We start from the raw sequence: 20,558 nt of genomic DNA, 5'->3' as shown, positions 1-20,558 counted from the left end.
TCTAGTTTTAATAGTTATACACCTGAGATATTTTAATATTATTTTAATCCACCTCCAAGCCAACCAATCACAACTCACCCTACACCCCCAAGACACTCCAAGGCTGTCTCATTTCTTCATTTTGGACGAAAATAAAAAGAGATAAAAGAGAGAAACTTTCATGAACACTTAATTTTCAAAGCTTGATTTCTTCTGAACTAAAACTCAAATCAAAACTCCGATTTCACCAAAATGATCCTCTCTTCTTTCTCTAAATAACCATGTAACTTATCAAGGCTGGAAATAAGGTTAGATGGCTGTCTCTTTCCCATTTGAATTCGGTTTTCAAGAAAACATGCTTAAACAAGTGTTTTCTTGATGTTCTTCCTTAGATCTCTTGCTTAGCTTGACTTGTGGGCCAAAGATCTTTGATTTCCTGCATGTTTAAGGTGAGGATAACCTTCCTAAGATGCTGCTAAAGTTCTTTTAGTTGATGGTTTAGAGTTTTAAAGTTGTTCTTGATGTGTTTTAGGAGGAAAAAGTGCTTTAAGAACACTTCAAAGAGTAACTGGATTTGGAGCAGCAAATCAAAGTAGGGTTTGACGAATATAATCTTGATTGATTGTGTTTGATTTGTGTGATTATGATATGGTTTGGTTATGCTTGAAATTGATTGTTTATATGAGTGATTCTTGTTGAAATTTTGGTGAAAATTTGATGAAATTTGATGATATTCAACTTTGAATTTGTGTTCTTCATGGCTGCTGGAAAAACGAACCCTAAACCTTAAATTGGGATTTAATTTATGTTAAAATCATGTAGAAAAAATGGGGTTTTAGTGGCTGCAAATTTATTATGAATTATGGTAAAAATCAGTTGCTGAAAAGACTGAAAAACGGGTAAAAACAGAGAAAGAATCTGAAGAATTTACGAAGAACACGAAGAACACTTTGAGTGTGATGAAGAACATTGAAGAACACCTTTTAGATCTTAAAAAGGGCAAGGTTGTAATTATTTTGGTGTTTGAGGGGTTATTTGGTAATTTCTGAATGTTTGGGTGGTTAAAGTAGAAAAATTAAAAGTTACTCGGGTAAAAAGTTAATTTTGAAAGTGAAAAGGTAAAGGCAAGGTAATTTTCGAAAATTTAATGATAAAATAATAAATAATAATAAAATATTAAATAATAATATTTAATTAAAAATAATATTTTAATAAAAATAATAAAATAATGCAGAAAAGGCAGTTTTCTGTAAAAGCTTTAGAAAGACAACTTTAAGCTCAGAATCTCATAATTACCCTCATAAAACACTTAGGGAGTGGTAAGAACATAATAGTGAGGCAAAGATAAAAGAAAGTTAAAAAGCTGAAGAAAAGATAAAAAACAAAGAAAAGTCTGTAAAGTTTTAACGACAGAAAAACAGACAGAGACTAGTAAACGAACTAAGGCAACATAGTTAGTCCTTGAGTTGCGACTAGGGTTAGGTATTATATGAAAAGTTAAACTGTTTCAGTATAGACTTAATGAACCTATACTTGGGACATGCTAACTATTCATACCGAAATTTACATAAGCTTTAAATACATACGTTTAGCAGAGAAATCAGAGCAGAATAAAGTAACACAGAGAATAGAGTAACCAGAGTAAAGTAAAGAGATAAAGAAAAAAAGAGTGATATAGATAGAGAAAAGAGAAAAGAGTAATATGATAAAGAGAAATGGTTTGAGCCAAGATATTGTAAAAGTGAAAGATGTAAAGTTTGTATAGTATGATTGAACAGAGAAAGAAAGGGGTACTGCATAAGAATGTGAAAGTGATGATGAATAATGAGAATGATAATGAATGATGATAATGAGAATGATTATGTGATGATCTGTTGCGTGAAGGCAATCAGATAGATGGTGGTACGACCACTGAGAACGCTTTCCTGCGGTACAGATCCATATTTCATTTTTGTAAGGCAGAGGGGTTATTTCCTACTACAGAAGTACCGTGACCACCTATTCCATTTCTGTAGTGGCAGAGGGGTTATTTCCTGTATACAGAAGGTGTGTCGGCATACATCCCTGTAGTGGCAGATGTGTTATTTCCTGCGTGCAGTGGACCCTGTGGTGGCAGAGGGGTTATTTCCTGTACATAGGGGTATAGCCAACTGGAAAGCCATACCCATTTCAGCTGCTTCGGGTTACATCGGGAGCGGGTAGAAACCGACAAATGAGCTCATTACCTGCACTAGGGCTAGACATGCATCATACTTAGTTGCGCATTTACTCTGTTATGGTTGTTGTTTGAATGAATGCTTTCTTTGTTTGTATTCTATTCACTGTGTCTGTGTTTGGTTTTCTTGTATTCTCTTGTTTGTGTTTTGCTTTCTGTTTTTTCTGTTTTCTCTAGTTATCTATTTTTTCTGTTCACTGCTTCTCGGTATTTTGCTATTTATCTACTAAACAACACGAAATTAATGAACTTAACTAATAACCCCGGCCCTACTAAGAACTCCCCAGTTCTTACCCCCTTCTCTCTTCTTCCCCATCAGATGGAAAACGGGCGTGATATTCTATGAAGTCAAAGACCTTTACATTTATGAGGACCTAGTGTACTATGGTTACTACATTTTGTGTACGAAGCCTCGTATGAGACGTTACGCGTTACGAAACTGTCCCTTCCAACATCCTCTGTATATCTCGTATTTTGACCCTGATGCTCCTTACGACTTTCCTTTATCCTGGTTACACCCTGACGCACCTGGACATCCTTTTCCTGATGGTCCCGGACACCCTATACCAGTTCAACCCTTGAACGAGGCGGCACATGAGCCTAACATTCCTGATGAGCTCGAGTTAGCTGGTGACTACATACCTGTGATTCCACTAGAGTGGGACTTTTCCCCTGAGCCGATCCCAGACTTTTCACAGCCTGATGAGCCGGCACTACCAGACGATGGGGTAGCTCCTATTTATGCGAACGGACCTGTACTCGCGAATGGTTTTGTACATAGCGACAGCAGAATTTTTGGTGGATCTGAGGGTATAACTGTAGCTGCGAACGATGAGGAGGAGGAGGATATTGAGATAGAGATAGAGCAGGATGAGGAGATGGGCGAGCCTCATGACGATCTTTCGAACGGCCACGTGTAGATATAGTTTAACAGCAGTAGGGGCATTCTTTTGATGACACTCTAGTCTGACGTTATCTATTAGTTAGTCTCTCACTTGTGTTATTACACCCGAGAGCTAGGAGCTATATAGTGGTTAGGCTAGCCTGGGCGCCAGTTTAGTGGCTTTTTGTATAGGCCAGGCCCTGGGAGTGTCGTGTATATATTAGCTTCGTAGGTTGACGAGGATGTAAACTAACTTGATCTTGTCAAAATGCTACATGTTTTGTTATAGTGTACATGATGTATATTATCTGCTATATTTCTATATTTCTCTACGCTTGCTTTTATTTCTCTCAATGTATGCTTGTTTATTTTACATTATCATCCGCCGCGAATAAAAAAAAATTACTCGTAAAATTGGCAACGTTTTAACAAGGAACAGACTCATATATTAAGTAATAGTTAATAATTAGGAAGAACAAGTTGGTAACACTTAGCTTCTTGTATGACCATGGCATACTGGGAGTTGGGTCGTTACACCAAACACTCAACAAGTGGGTCCCGGAAGTGGATTTTAGCATTAAATAGACTATTTTACCCTTACTAAGTCAATTGTTTAGTATTTAAGGGATTAGATTCATGTTATTCATCCAACTTTACATCACTTTACCATATTTTCGAATTCATCATTGTATTTTACTTCAGCATGAGTTTCTAAACCTCCGAGGTTGAGGGGAAGAGCCCTGCTGAGTCCTATGAGTGAATAAAAAAAACTACTGTTTCTCTTCGATCCGTGTTTGATTAATTCTAAGATGTATATTCGTACTTCATCATGGTGAATAGGATTATCTAACCAATTAGCTCTGTTCATCACATTAAGACGAACGTGCTTGACAAACACACGCGTCTACTTGTGTCAAAATGCGTCTTTCACCAGACAAGGACGACTAACAGCTTGAATATACATCTCTCAGACAGCTAATCCATGACTTCATTGGGGACTTCTCGAGACATCAGTTCAGCCGATTTCTAGGGAGATTAGGGTCTCGGTGGTAGAACCCAAAGATGCACCATTCTCTGATCCGGAAGATCCGACCTTATCTGTGGCGTTTTGAGTAGGATCATAAAGGAGAATGGATTGTACGCACTTCACCCTTAAGTAGAGATGGATCCACACTAAACCTGGGGTTCAGATCTGGAGGAGTATTGGCAGCTGCTCAAACCAGTGTCAATCACATACAGCCTGCCATTGAAGAAATCACTCACAAGCAAAGAGAGCAGTAGTACCAGAGTTAATTCAGAAAGGCAAAGCAACTCCGGCTCTCAACTCTTTTCCTATCATTTAATCCAATTGGTTTTACCCCTTTCGCACATTACTCTTACAACTCTATATATGACATATAATCATTCAAAGTTTATCCAACAACCTTCTGATTCTGCCTGACTAAGACCTGCAAGATAACCATAGCTTGCTTCAAACCATAATCCTCGTGGGATCGACCCTGACTCGCTTAGGTATTACTTAGACAACCCAGTGCACTTGCTGGTACAACAGTACGAAGGTGTGGAAATTCTTCCTACCAAGTTTTTGACACCGTTGCTGGGGATTGTTGAGTTTGGAAAAACTGACGGATTGTCTTGCTCCCTAGATCAGGTAATTTTTATTTTTGTTAAGTCCTTGATTTTGATCTCCTTCTTCTCTATTTTTCGAACAAATTAAAAACTTTTTAAAATATATATATATATATTTTCTTTATTTAATTCTTGTTCTTGGTTTGAGTCTTGCATGTTCTTATTTTTCAGTTACAAAAATTTTAAAACTTTTCCAAAAATCCTTTTCATGCAGTTTATTTTCAAGCATCCTTAAACATTCTGTTTGAGTCCTTGTGTTTACGTTCTTGGTAAAATTTTTGTGTTCTTTGAGTGCTTCTTTAAAAAAAAAATTTTCAAAAATAATTTTTTTTGTTTAAATCTTGTGTCAAGTCTTTAAGTTTGGTGTCTTCTTGTTATTTTTCTTTTGATTTTCAAAAATTTATGTTTGGTTTTCTAAAAATTTTAAGTTTGGTGTTCTTTTCATGTGCTTGTGTTCTTTGAGTTTCTTGAGTCTTGTTCTTTGTGTTCTTGTTAGTATTCAAAGTGTTCTTGAGTCTTTTTTATGTTTCGATCTTAAAATTTTTAAATTTTGTGTCCCTTTGTGTTTCCCTTTGTGTCTTTTGTGTGTTTTTCTCTTTCATCATTAAATTCAAAAATCAAAAAATTAATATCTTTTCTTATCTTTTTACTATATTTTCGAAATTTTACACAAAATTTCAGATTTTAATTTTAAAATTTTTTATCTTATCTTATCTTAATTTTAAAATTCAAAAATCAAATTTTTCAAAATAAAAAAATCATATCTTTTTGAAAATCTTATCTTATTTCAAATTTAAAATTTCAACTTTCAAAATTTCAAAAATAAAATATTTCAAGTTTTAAATTTCAATTTCAAAATCCAAAATTTAAATTTCAAATTTCAATTTTCAAAGCTAAATCTTTTCAAAATTCAAATCTTTTTCAAAATTTAAAAATTCAAATTTCAAAATTTAAAATTCAAATTTTTCAAATTCCAAAATTTTAAATTTTAAATCTTTTCAATTTAAAACTTATCTTCTCCTAACTTCCCTATCTTATTTTTTATTATCTAACTTATCTTATCTTTTCTAATCTCAAATTTTAAAATCAAATATTTTTAAAATCTTTTTAATTTCTTATCTTATCTTTTCTCTAATTTCAAATTTTAATTTCAAATCTTTTCTTATCTTATCTTATTTTAAATTCAAATCTTTTCTTAATTCATATCTCATCTTCTCTCTCCTCTTTTTCAAAACTCCCTAACTAACTTCTTCTCTCTAATTTTCAAAAATTCTCTTCCTCTTCTATCTCTTCTATTTTCGAAATTTAACAATTAAATTTTAAATTCTTTTTAATTAATTAATTTTAATTTTGGACTAAATAAATAAACAAAATAAAAACAAAAATATTTTAACTCTTATTCATCTCTCCTATCCCTATCTCTTCTTCCTTTTCTTCTACCTTTCTTCATTATGAACCCAAGTTGGAATGAAGAGTTCAGAAGAACTCTGGGATCCTATACAAATCCCAATGCTAACTTCTATGGAAGAAGTATTAGCATACCTCACATCAGAGCAAGGAGTTTTGAATTAAACCCTCAACTCATTGCCATAGTGCAGCAAATCTGCCAGTTTTCTGGACTTTCATAGGAAGAACCTACAGAATTCTTAGCAGATTTCATAAAAATTTCTAACAATGTACACCATGAGGGAGTAGACCAAGAGGTCTATAGATTATTACTCTTTCCTTTTGCTGTAAAAGATCAAGCAAAGAGGTGGTTAGATAACCAACCTAAAGCTAGTTTAAAAACTTGGAAATAGTTAGTAGACAAGTTTTTAAACCAATACTTTCCCCCAAGAAAGATGACTTAGCTGAGGCTGGACATCCAAGGCTTCAAACAAGAAGATAGTGAATCTCTTTATGATACTTGGGAGAGGTATAGAATGATGCTAAGAAAATATCCCACTGAAATATTTTCAAAATGGGTACAGTTAGATATCTTCTATTATGGGCTTTCAGACATGGGTAGAATGTCTTTGGACTACTCTGCTGGTGGTTCCATACACATGAGAAAGACCATTGAAGAAGCTCAGGAGCTTATTGAGACAATTGCCACTTCAACATCTATACTCATCTTCTGAGACTTCCATCAAAGGAGAGGTTAAGGCAGTATCTACTGAACCTAAACCTCCAGAGAAAGATAGCCCATTGACTCAACAACTACAAGCCCTTGCTCAGCAAATACTGGAATTGAAAGAGGCTTTGCGAGAAGCTTAGGCTTCTAACAGAAATGTAGAAGCCCAGTTGAGTCAAACAAGGCAGCAGTTATCTAAGGAGATAACAGATGAATGCCAGGCTATTCAACTGAGGAGTGGGAAAACCTTGAACATCCAACCTCAGCACAATAAGAATGAAAAGCCCAAAGAGGATAACCAGGTCTCTGCACAAGATGATTCTGGGCATTTAAACGCCCATGGAGGTATCCCTCCTAGCGTTGAACGCCAGAAAAGGGCAGAGACTGGGCATTCAAACGCTCAAGGAGGAAGCATTCCTGGCGTTGAATGCCAGAATGGGGGCAGCAACAAGGGCATTGAACGCCCAAGCATAGGAGGACAGTCACATACTGATGATAACCCTCCTAAGCAAGCCAGTAACCCCCCTCCTAACACACATGGCATTCGGCCCTCATCAATCAGGATTGATGATTATAAGGCTAAGATGTCATTTCTCCAGAAACTCTATCAAGAGGAAATGGATAAATAGTTTGCCTGCTTTCCAGAGTATCTCAGAACATTTCAGATCAAGACCTCTTTTGCAGAAGCTCTTGAACAGATACCTTCTTATGCTAAGTTCATGAAGGACATTTTGAGTCATAAGAAGGATTGGAGGGAAGTACAGACAGTAGCTCTTACTAAGGAGTACAATGCAGTTATTGAGAGGAACCTTCTTCAGAAACTACAGACACACCCTAACACTCTTCTCAGAGCCATAGAAGTGAATCCAAGAGAAGAGCGTCTGGCCCTCACAGAAAGCCTGGTGCTCTCTGGGAAGGAGACCTTAAAAGAAGGTGAGACAGTAGTCTTCACCAAAGAGGCCAAAGGAAATCACGAACCAGAAGGATCCTGAGATTGCCATTGAGCATGCCCTTGCAGGGGTGAGAGAGCCTCAAGAGCTACCTTTCCTTGGTGTGCAGAAAGAACTGGCAGATGAGCAGCTGGCTCATTTCCCAGCAGCCCGTAAGGAGCTGCAAGTCAATATCTCTATTGCAGAGGTATTGGGAAAAAGGACCCCCTATATGGCCTATCTAAAAGACATTCTTTTTGAAAAGAAGGACTTAAGGGGAGATAAAATAGAGATGCTTACTAAGAAGTATAGTATCCTAATTCAGCATGAGCTGCCAAGGAAGATGCCAGATTGATGCCAAGGCATCATAGGCTAGTTTCACTAGCAATTTTCTGTTAGTTTTAGTTGTTTTATGCATTTTCTTGAGCTTAAAGTAACCAAAAATGGGTAAATGAAGAACAAAGTAATGAACCATCCAAACAATATGATTTTGATGCAAATTCCATGAGTTTTAGTTATATTACTTAAATGCTATGAATGAAAGATTTCTCATGAAATTTTGCAAGACTTTGATGCAATTGTTTGGATGATTTCAGGGAAGAAGAGGCTAAGCAAGGAAGCAACAAAATCAATAAAGGAAGCTTGTATATAACATGTGGAGTTTAAGTTCCAGTTTAAGCCTAAACTGGAGCTTAAACGCCAAAATCATGAAGGATAAGAAATGCTGGGATTGAAGTTTAACCTCCAGTTTGACCTCAAACTGGAGGTTAAACGCCAGAATGAGTAAGCCACCCAGGGAGGAGTTCCACGTTTAACCTCCAGTTTGACCTCAAACTGGAGGTTAAACGCCAGAACCAGGAAGAGTACCAGGGGCCATTCCACGTTTAAGCTCCAGTTTGACTCAAACTGGAGCTTAAACGTGTTCGATAGTTTCTCCACTCCAGGGTTGCTCTCTCCAAGCTTCCACGTTTAACCTCCAGTTTGACCTCAAACTGGAGGTTAAACGTGTTCGATAGTTTCTCCACTCCAGGGTTGCTCTCTCCACCTCCACGTTTAACCTCCAGTTTGACCCCAAACTGGAGGTTAAACGTGTTCGACACCTCCAGGGCCACCATTCCAAGCTTCCACGTTTAACCTCCAGTTTGACCTCAAACTGGAGGTTAAACGTGTTCGACCTCCAGGATGCCTCATTCCTTTTCCACGTTTAACCTCCAGTTTAACCTTAAACTGGAGGTTAAACGTGTTCGACTACATTACTCTCCAGGGCTACCATTCTTCCATTTCCACGTTTAAGCTTCAGTTTAACCTTAACTGAAGCTTAAACGTGCTTTTACAAATGGCCTCACTGGAAGTATCTGGCGTTTAAGTTGCAGTTTAAGCTTAAACTACAACTTAAACGCCACTCTTGAAAAGGGTTTCTGGGCCAAAAATATTGTGATTTAAGTTAGTCTTTGAGCACAATTATTAACTTAAACTTACTTTGGTATGAAACCCAATTGAATATCATGGTTTATGGGATTGGGCCTGAAGGATTGATGAGTTTGAAATCTCAATTTGTTGAGTCATGTGTCATTATTTGATTATCACTAAGTTGCCTCAATAAATGTTACAGGACTTGGATCAACAACCTCATCAAGATTATGGATCATAAACCCAAGGCAAAAGGAAAGCAAGGAGAGGCCTCAAAGCCCAAGAAGCACAACTGAAGCTCAATATAGAAAGTGTATAAATAGGATAGAAGTTAAGTTAGAGAGGATTTTTTACTTTCACTTGGAGCTAGTTTTTCCTTTTCTTTGTAATTGAATTCAGAGCTATGATTCACTAAACCCCCTCTCATTGGGTTAGGGAGCTCTATTGTAATTCAATGAATCAATAATAGTTTATCTTCTTCTTCAATCTTTTCTCTTGAATTTTGTTAGAAAGCTTCTCGATCTAATTCCATTGAGTAGTTGTCTTGGGAAAGAGACTACTCATACTTGGAATCCTTCGGAGCCTTGGGAAAGGAATGGAGGATTCATGCTAGAGAAGCTTTCTCACAGTGGATTGGATTGGGGTTTGGATGGATATTGTGACATGTAATCCTACCAAATTGTGGTTCATGAAATTGTGTGGTATAATCAGTGATCAAGCATCATCTCTTCTTATGAACATTTAAACCAAGGGATTGGGAATTTGTTTGTTTTTAGAGAGCATTGGTGAGCCAAGGAATTGGGATCCAATCATATAAGATTGCCAAGCAAAATTCAATGAATGCATTGGTTGAGGAAGAGATATACATGTTTTGATTCGGAGATTTCAATATCTCCTAAACCCAATGAATTCCCCATTTCTGATTTTCACTTTCTCTTTACATTCTGCAATTCAATTCTTGCAATCACCCCCATTCCCTTTTAATTTCAGCAATTTACATTCTGCTCTTTAATTCATGCAATTTAAGATTCGGCCATTTAATTTTCTTGTCATTTACTTTTCCCGCCAATTTTACATTCCGCAATTCTCATCTCAATTCTTGATTCCGCTCAACTAGAACACACTTCTAATCCGAATTGCTCAATCAACCAATCCTTGTGGGATTCGACCTCACTCTATTGTGAGTTTTTACTTGACGACGATAACCGGTGCACTTGCCGGAAGAAATTTTGCCGATCGTGCAATTTCCTAAATCGTAGCATAACTAGTTTATGTGCATCAAGTTTATGGCGCCGTTGCCGGGGATTGGTTTTCGATTGACAATTCTCAAATTGGAAGCTAACTAGATTGAGCAATTTTCTCTTGCTTTGTTAATTCTGTTCTAGATATTTGTTGAATTTTAATTTCTGCACTTGGTTACATGCTTTCCTTCTTTATGCCTTTAAATTCATGCAACTAACTCACTGACTCACTAACTGTTTGATTTAATTCCTCAATTGATCTAACCATACTCTTCCATTAACCAAGAGTATTTTACTTGTTTGTGTTTGAGCCGTGTTCTTGTATGACAGGTAGGAGAGGAGAGACATCAACTCCTCCATATACCGAACCGGAAAGGACCCTTCATAGACTTAGAAGGGAAGCAAGAGGGAAGAGAGTAGTGGGAGAAGAGGAATCTGAAGGAGAATCTGAGGACAATTTTGAGGAAGCTCTAGATCTCAACATGGATAGAGAAGTTCACAACCATGAGAGAGCTGATGGAAACAATGCCATTCCTGAGAGGAGGGTTCTTAGTTCATACATAAACCCAACCTCTGGGAATTGTGGTAGTAGCATCCAGAAACCACCCATTCAGGCCAACAATTTTGAGCTCAAGCCACACCTAATATCATTGGTGGAAAATCATTGTTCCTTTGGAGGAAATGCTAATGAAGACCCAAACCAACATCTCACAAAATTCCTGAGAATTTGTGACACTGTGAAGTCCAATGGAGTCCAGGAAGATGCCTATAAACTGCTCTTGTTCCCATTTTCACTTAGGGACAAGGCAGCTAAGTGGCTGGAATCATTCCCAAGGGGGAGTCTAACCACATGGGATGAGGTGGAAGGCAAGTTTCTGGCACGTTTCTACCCTCCACAAAAGGTCAATAGGCTTCGATCTGAGGTCCAGACTTTTAGACAACAAGATGGTGAAACTCTCTACGAGGCATGGGAGAGATTCAAGGACTTGACAAGGAAATGCCCACCAAACATGTTCCATGATTGGGTGCAATTGCACATCTTCTATGATGGGCTCTCTTATGAATCAAGGAAGGCTGTAGACCATTCATCAGGAGGTTCATTGAACAAGAAAAAGACCGTGGAAGAAGCCATTGAAGTGATCGAGACAGTGGCTGAAAATGAATACTACTATGCATCAGAAAGGCACAACACTAAGGGAGTCATGGAGCTGAACCAGGTTGATACAATTCTGGCCCAAAACAAGGTGTTTGCCAAGCAACTAGCAGAACTTACCAGGCAATTAGAAACAAAGCAAGTGACTGCAATACACACACAAGATCAAGAGGAAGTAGGCATTGAAGGAGGTGATTGGGAAGAGGCCAATTATGTGGGAAACCAACAAAGGCAATCATATGATCCACACTCCAACACTTACAACCCAGGCTGGAGAAACCACCCAAACTTTGGGTGGGGAAACCAACAAACCCAACCACAAAACCACAAACCTTACAACCACAACCAACAAAACAATTCCACATACCAAAACTCCAACCAAAGATCATACCAAGCCACACAACACACTTACCCCCAATCGTCATACCATGACCAAAGTAATCAACCTACCCAACCCAATCCTAACCAACAATTTCAAGATCAATTAAACCGGATGGAAGGAATGATGGCAACCATGAGTCAAGACATAATTGAATTGAAAAGCTTCAGGGATGATGTGAGGACTACCTTAAGAAACCATGGTGAAAAACTCAAATGGATGGAATCTCTAGTAGGAGAGCTATCTCGACAGGCCCCCAAATCAACTGCAGTGTTCCCTAGTGACACAGAAAAGAATCCTAAAGGGGAACAAAAGAGAGTAAGATGGGAAGAATGCAAGGCCATCACCGTATTGAAGGAAGTCTCAGAAGAAGGAATCAGGCCCTCAGAGCACGAACCAGAAATCTTGAAAGAAGGTGTGGAAGAAGTTAGGCAGGAAGGTGGAACTGAGCAAGCCAAGGAACTGCAAAAAGGCATGATGGAAATATACCAACCAAAAGCACCATTTCCTGAAAGGTTAGGAGGAGGTGAAAAAAAGAAAACCTATTCAAGGTTTCTAGAGACATTTAACTCTCTTCATGTCAATATTCCTTTTCTTGAGATTCTTCATCAAATGCCCACACACATCAAGTATTTAAAGGAATTGTTAAGCAAGAAAAGAGTTTTGAAGGGAGGACAAACTGTAACAATGAACAAAGAATGCAGTGCTCTCATCAAGAAGGACACCCTCTATAAGAAAACGGACCCAGGAAGTTTTCATATCCCTTGCATCATTGGGGAAACAAAAATTGACAGAGGATTCTGTGATCTAGGAGCTAGCATAAATGTGATGCCTCTAACTCTTATGAAGAGGCTACAACTGAATGAGGTGAGATCCACTGATGTAATCATACAACTGGCTGACAAAACTCAGAAGCAAGCTGAAGGGGTAGTTGAAAATGTGCTGGTGAAAGTGGGAGATTATTACTTCCCCACAGACTTTGTCATTGTGGACATGGAGGAAAGCTATTTGCACCCTATAATTCTGGGCAGACCATTTCTAGCCACTACTAGAGCACTCATAGATGTAGAACAAGGAGAACTAATTCTGAGAATACATGATGAACAGCTCATTTTCAAAGTCTTCAAACCTGCATCTGAGCCTGAACCAGAATCTGAAAAGCCTAAAGATGATAGTAGCTATCCGTGTTTGGAGGAAAGTAATCCAGCAGCTGAGACTCTAAAACAGTCATTGGAAGGCAAACAAGAGTTGCAAGAGTTAGAGCCACAAGAATCAGTGGAAACAGATCAGAAGGATCCTCCTGACATAAAGGGCAATGAAGAAATCCTCAAGAGAAAGGGAAGAGTGATAGGGAGATTGCCAAGAGGATGGAGAAACAAGAAAATTCCCACTGAAGGTTTTTCTCCAGGAGATAAAGTGATCTCAAGTCATTATCTGCCAATCCCACCTGGCCTCAAGACCATTCCTTCTCAGCTCCCTCAAGTGTTCACAATAAAGAAAGTTCTTTCTTTGGAACATTTAGAGGTCATGAATGAATCAAGAGGGGACGTTTTCATAGAGAGGGTAGAGGACGTCAAGCACTACAATCCACCCTAACAAGGGACAACCGTCAAGCTAGTGACGTTAAAGAAGCGCTTCATGGGAGGCAACCCATGTTTTTAGTATCCTTAATCTTTAGTGCTTTGCTTTACATCTAATAAAGTATGGTTTCTTATGCATGAACTTGAATCCTCAGGACAACTATTGATTAAGTGCACTAAACCGTGCATGTAAATTACAATTGGTCTCTAAGTTTGGTGTGCCTGATGGCACTCCCAAATCTTACTCAAATTGAATTCCATCTTTCATTCAAGGTGCACAACCAAACATTAAGTTTGGTGTTCTTTTTGAACACAGTTTATGAAAAGCAAGAAGTTCCTCTGGATTTCAAAATTCATGACAAGTATACCATTCATATGTTTTAATGCTTTAGTTTCAATTACTTAGGGTAGTCACTTTGTTTAGAATCAAAGAGCCAAGGTGACTATGATTTAGTAGAAATATGCACACTCATTAAGGACAACCAATATGGATGTCATGTCATCAGGAGACTTAACCAAAAACTAAGTTTGGTGTCCAAATAATAAGTGTGCATACATGTAGAAGTCACGGCTATAAGCTCACAAAGACAAGCATTGATTTACATGTGCAAATACTATTCATAATTCACATGGACCGAAAAATGATAGCAAATTTGTTTGTTTGTGCAGGTACAAAAGAAAAGACAAAAATGGAGGAAAAAGACAAAGGGAGGGACGTGCTTGGTCAAAAAGAAAATTCATAAATCTTTGAAATTAACACATGGGAAAAGGAAGTTCTGCAAGAAAAGAAAGCTACATGTACAACCTAATGCATCTAGAATACTTCCAAGAAAATGAAAAGCCAAGCGTCCTTATCTACAATTCATATATTTACCATCAAGCCACCCTTCACAAACCACCCTAGCCGTTCATTTTGCACTCATGGGCACTATAAAGAACCACTTAGGGAACGAGTCCTACACCATCAATCCTCCTTCATACACTTTTTCCTTCATCATAGCATAACCATCTCTTGCCGAAAACAATCTCACCACACCTCCAACAACACTTCTTGCTTCACCTTCTCAACTTTAGTTGTCACTTACCAAAATGGCAGCCTCATCTAGCCACAAAAGAAGAAAAGACAAGCAGCCAATGGAGGAAAACAGGGGATTCGATGCATGGAGATACAGATCAGTGTTCCATGAGATTCAAGCCGAATGGATGAGACCTAAAACGGTACTAGCTGAGGTCCCCTTTGAACTTGAAAAGGATGAGTTCCCAGGTGTTTGGGAAAAGATCAAAAAGAGGAAGTGGGAGCTCCTAACTAAGCCAATCACTAGAATCAACATCAACTTGGTGAAGGAGTTTTATGCAAATGCAGTAAGGGAGGATCAAACCAAGAACCCCACATACAAAAGCTATGTGAGAGGGGTGGAGGTTGACTTCAGTCCCAAAGCAATCATGAAAACTCTTGGCCTGAAAAACATACATTTCAGCCAAGCAAGTTATGACGAAAGGATGAGAGGAGAACCTGACTATACAACTATTGCTGAAGACCTTTGTGCCATCAGAGCTGAATGGGTGAGAAAAACAAGAGGGGCTCCAAGAGTCTTGAGAAGAGGAGACCTAACACCTGAAGCTAAAGGGTGGTATGCAATAGTTAGGAGATCCATCCTACCCACTGTAAACTCTTCAGAAATAGTCCCTAAAAGAGCCATCTTGCTACATTGCATTATGGTTGGAGGAGAGATCAAAGTTCATAAACTCATTGCTGAACAGATACAAGAGTTTAGTGAGAAAAGTGACCCTGAATCCTGGCTTCATTTCCCTAGCACCATCATTAGACTATGCATCGATGCCAAAGTACCACTTGAGGATGAAAGACCTAATTGGCTATATCCTGGGCTGGCCATAACTGCACACAGAATGACTCTTGGCCCAACTCCTCCAAGACATACAAGAAGAAGAAATGAAGAAGGGCAACAAGTGGAAGCCGAGCAAGAAGCAGAACAAGAAAGACAAGAAGGAGAAGACAGAGAAGAAGAGCAAGAAGAGCAAGCAACTCCTGAAAGAAGACAACGTATTCCCAGAGACCCCATGGATATGAGCAGAATGCAGGAAATCATGGAAGGAATGTCTCAACAATACATGAGGTCTCAGGAAAGACAAGAAGACTTTCATCTAAAAATGAAGGATATGCTTGGATGAATAGGTTCTGAGGAGTGTTTCAACACTTGGTAACTTGGGTTAACTAACCCGGGATTATCAACCAAAAGTCCACTATCAAGAGCAACCTAAATACAAAACATTTAGTCACACAAAGAGGTGCTGGGCACTAATGTCTCAAGAAGAAATGTGAACTAAAATGCCTAAGGTGGATATGTGTAGTGCACTGATAAGAAAAAGAAAATGCCAAAGGCTTGTGCAACACATGACACTAAGCAAACAAGGAGCAAAAGAAGCTCTAAGAAAAAGAAAAGAAAAACAAAGAAGAGAAAAGTGCTAAAGACATAAGAATAACAAGAGGCCATAGCAATTTTTGATGGATGCAATGAAAAAGTGATAATCCTACCTGATAAGTATGAAAAAGTGATGCTGCAACTTTCTGCATAAAACCCTTCTGATGAACTTCAAATGCTTGCTAATATAGCCAATGTAATTGCTTTCTGTTTCATACTTTCTTCTCAATTAACTCAGGACTTGCTTAGGGACAAGCAAGTATTAAGTTTGGTGTTGTGATGCCAAGGCATCATAGGCTAGTTTCACTAGCATTTTTCTGTTAGTTTTAGTTGTTTTATGCATTTTCTTGAGCTTAAAGTAACCAAAAATGGGTAAATGAAGAACAAAGTAATGAACCATCCAAACAATATGATTTTGATGCAAATTCCATGAGTTTTAGTTATATTACTTAAATGCTATGAATGAAAGATTTCTCATGAAATTTTGCAAGACTTTGATGCAATTGTTTGGATGATTTCAGGGAAGAAGAGGCTAAGCAAGGAAGCAACAAAATCAATAAAGGAAGCTTGTATATAACATGTGGAGTTTAAGTTCCAGTTTAAGCCTAAACTGGAGCTTAAACGCCAAAATCATGAAGGATAAGAAATGCTGGGATTGAAGTTTAACCTCCAGTTTGACCTCAAACTGGAGGTTAAACGCCAGAATGAAAAGCCTCACTTAAGGAGCATTCCACGTTTAACCTCCAGTTTGACCTCAAACTGGAGGTTAAACGCCAGAATGAGTAAGCCACCCAGGGAGGAGTTCCACGTTTAACCTCCAGTTTGACCTCAAACTGGAGGTTAAACGCCAGAACCAGGAAGAGTACCAGGGGCCATTCCACGTTTAAGCTCCAGTTTGACTCAAACTGGAGCTTAAACGTGTTCGATAGTTTCTCCACTCCAGGGTTGCTCTCTCCAAGCTTCCACGTTTAACCTCCAGTTTGACCTCAAACTGGAGGTTAAACGTGTTCGATAGTTTCTCCACTCCAGGGTTGCTCTCTCCACCTCCACGTTTAACCTCCAGTTTGACCCCAAACTGGAGGTTAAACGTGTTCGACACCTCCAGGGCCACCATTCCAAGCTTCCACGTTTAACCTCCAGTTTGACCTCAAACTGGAGGTTAAACGTGTTCGACCTCCAGGATGCCTCATTCCTTTTCCACGTTTAACCTCCAGTTTAACCTTAAACTGGAGGTTAAACGTGTTCGACTACATTACTCTCCAGGGCTACCATTCTTCCATTTCCACGTTTAAGCTTCAGTTTAACCTTAACTGAAGCTTAAACGTGCTTTTACAAATGGCCTCACTGGAAGTATCTGGCGTTTAAGTTGCAGTTTAAGCTTAAACTACAACTTAAACGCCACTCTTGAAAAGGGTTTCTGGGCCAAAAATATTGTGATTTAAGTTAGTCTTTGAGCACAATTATTAACTTAAACTTACTTTGGTATGAAACCCAATTGAATATCATGGTTTATGGGATTGGGCCTGAAGGATTGATGAGTTTGAAATCTCAATTTGTTGAGTCATGTGTCATTATTTGATTATCACTAAGTTGGCTCAATAAATGTTACAGGACTTGGATCAACAACCTCATCAAGATTATGGATCATAAACCCAAGGCAAAAGGAAAGCAAGGAGAGGCCTCAAAGCCCAAGAAGCACAACTGAAGCTCAATATAGAAAGTGTATAAATAGGATAGAAGTTAAGTTAGAGAGGACTAGACTTTCACTTTGAGCTAGTTTTTCCTTTTCTTTGTAATTGAATTCAAAGCTATGATTCACTAAACCCCCTTTCATTGGGTTAGGGAGCTCTATTGTAATTCAATGAATCAATAATAGTTTATCTTCTTCTTCAATCTTTTCTCTTGAATTTTGTTAGAAAGCTTCTCGATCTAATTCCATTGAGTAGTTGTCTTGGGAAAGAGACTACTCATACTTGGAATCCTTCGGAGCCTTGGGAAAGGAATGGAGGATTCATGCTAGAGAAGCTTTCTCACAGTGGATTGGATTGGGGTTTGGATGGATATTGTGACATGTAATCCTACCAAATTGTGGTTCATGAAATTGTGTGGTATAATCAGTGATCAAGCATCATCTCTTCTTATGAACATTTAAACCAAGGGATTGGGAATTTGTTTGTTTTTAGAGAGCATTGGTGAGCCAAGGAATTGGGATCCAATCATATAAGATTGCCAAGCAAAATTCAATGAATGCATTGGTTGAGGAAGAGATATACATGTTTTGATTCGGAGATTTCAATATCTCCTAAACCCAATGAATTCCCCATTTCTGATTTCACTTTCTCTTTACATTCTGCAATTCAATTCTTGCAATCATCCCCATTCCCTTTTAATTTCAGCAATTTACATTCTGCTCTTTAATTCATGCAATTTAAGATTCAGCCATTTAATTTTCTTGTCATTTACTTTTCCCGCCAATTTTACATTCCGCAATTCTCATCTCAAATCTTGATTCCGCTCAACTAGAACACACTTCTAATCCGAATTGCTCACTCAACCAATCCTTGTGGGATTCGACTTCACTCTATTGTGAGTTTTTACTTGACGACGATAACCGGTGCACTTGCCGGAAGGAATTTTGCCGATCGTGCAATTTCCTAAATCGTAGCATAACACGTTTATGCGCATCAAGTTTATGAGTTAATTGAGAAGAAAGTATGAAACAGAAAGCAATTACATTGGCTATATTAGCAAGCATTTGAAGTTCATCAGAAGGGTTTTATGCAGAAAGTTGCAGCATCACTTTTTCATACTTATCAGGTAGGATTATCACTTTTTCATTGCATCCATCAAAAATTGCTATGGCCTCTTGTTATTCTTATGTCTTTAGCACTTTTCTCTTCTTTGTTTTTCTTTTCTTTTTCTTAGAGCTTCTTTTGCTCCTTGTTTGCTTAGTGTCATGTGTTGCACAAGCCTTTGGCATTTTCTTTTTCTTATCAGTGCACTACACATATCCACCTTAGGCATTTTAGTTCACATTTCTTCTTGAGACATTAGTGCCCAGCACCTCTTTGTGTGACTAAATGTTTTGTATTTAGGTTGCTCTTGATAGTGGACTTTTGGTTGATAATCCCGGGTTAGTTAACCCAAGTTACCAAGTGTTGAAACACTCCTCAGAACCTATTCATCCAAGCATATCCTTAATACATAAACACCACAGGCATTTGTCTCAGAAGTTCAAACCATTGGTGCCTAGCTTATTTTCTCAATTTTTTTGCTTTTTGGTTGCCTTTTTCCGTGGCTATTTTCCTTTCCTTTTTCTTTCTTTTTCATAGCCAAAGACATTTATTCATCAAGATCCATAGACAATTTGTACTTCTACATAAAAAAATGATAATTCTACACTCTAATTTTAGTGATGTGACTAAACAATCAAGCATGCATACCACCACTTAATTCTACTTGATTTGTCACTAATTTAGCCAAGTTACTTTTGTTCAAACTTTTCTTTTATTTTTGAAACAGAACAAGCATGGCACGCACTTGTTTAAGAAGGTGAAGTTATATCCAAACATCTAGGCATTCACTTTATTCAAAGCACTTAACAAACACACATACTTAAAAAAAAACGACTCATAAAAAAAAAAAAAAAGACTCCACCTAACACTTAGATGATTTATGATGAAAACATTCATAAAGACAAGTCACCAATTATCATTTGATTATTAAGGAACGAGACCACCTCTTATTTATTGCTTGGTTCTTCTTAATTCTTGGGATCCTGCTTCTTCTTGCTTCCTGCCTCTTTTTGACCACTTGTGCTTCCTTTGTCTTTTCTTATGAGCTTTTTCCAGAATCCAGCCTTTTTCATCGTTTCTTCCACTCCTTTTTCAAGGATCATTGCCTTGTTTATTTCTCCTTCTTTCCTCCCTTTGAAATACTCATCATAAGCTGGGAATGCTGGGTCCATCTTGTGTAGATGTTCCCCTATGTAGTTAAGCTTGATTTGCGAACTGATGTTGTAGTCAGCTTGGACTGAGTATCTTGCATTCTGTAAAGTAGTGGCTTCCTTGATTGCCAAGACATTGGCATCTTGGTGTTGGCATATGTGGCTGAAGGATTCCTGTAAGTGTAGATTTTGTTCCCTTTGCAGATCAAAGAATCTTGATTCAAAGTTCCTTTGCATATCCATCATTTTTAGATGAAAGTCTTCTTGTCTTTCCTGAGACCTCATGTATTGTTGAGACATTCCTTCCATGATTTCCTGCATTCTGCTCATATCCATGGGGTCTCTGGGAATACGTTGTCTTCTTTCAGGAGTTGCTTGCTCTTCTTGCTCTTCTTCTCTGTCTTCTCCTTCTTGTCTTTCTTGTTCTGCTTCTTGCTCGGCTTCCACTTGTTGCCCTTCTTCATTTCTTCTTCTTGTATGTCTTGGAGGAGTTGGGCCAAGAGTCATTCTGTGTGCAGTTATGGCCAGCCCAGGATATAGCCAATTAGGTCTTTCATCCTCAAGTGGTACTTTGGCATCGATGCATAGTCTAATGATGGTGCTAGGGAAATGAAGCCAGGATTCAGGGTCACTTTTCTCACTAAACTCTTGTATCTGTTC

The 20,558-nt window shown here is 38.1% G+C and overlaps 1 non-coding gene across 1 annotated transcript; it reads right to left on the bottom strand.

Moving 5' to 3' along the window:
• Positions 1-11,307: 11,307 nt before the first annotated feature.
• On the bottom strand, positions 11,308-11,411 carry LOC148545197 (small nucleolar RNA R71). The gene has a single exon (XR_015901901.1). It is a non-coding gene; the product is annotated as a small nucleolar RNA R71 (small nucleolar RNA).
• Positions 11,412-20,558: the final 9,147 nt, after the last annotated feature.

The sequence above is a fragment of the Arachis ipaensis genome, chromosome B9 (assembly GCF_059453495.1).
Source record: "Arachis ipaensis isolate K30076 ecotype BB chromosome B9, ASM5945349v1, whole genome shotgun sequence".
NCBI lineage: Eukaryota > Viridiplantae > Streptophyta > Magnoliopsida > Fabales > Fabaceae > Arachis > Arachis ipaensis.
This window is presented reverse-complemented; position numbering and strand designations above follow the sequence as displayed.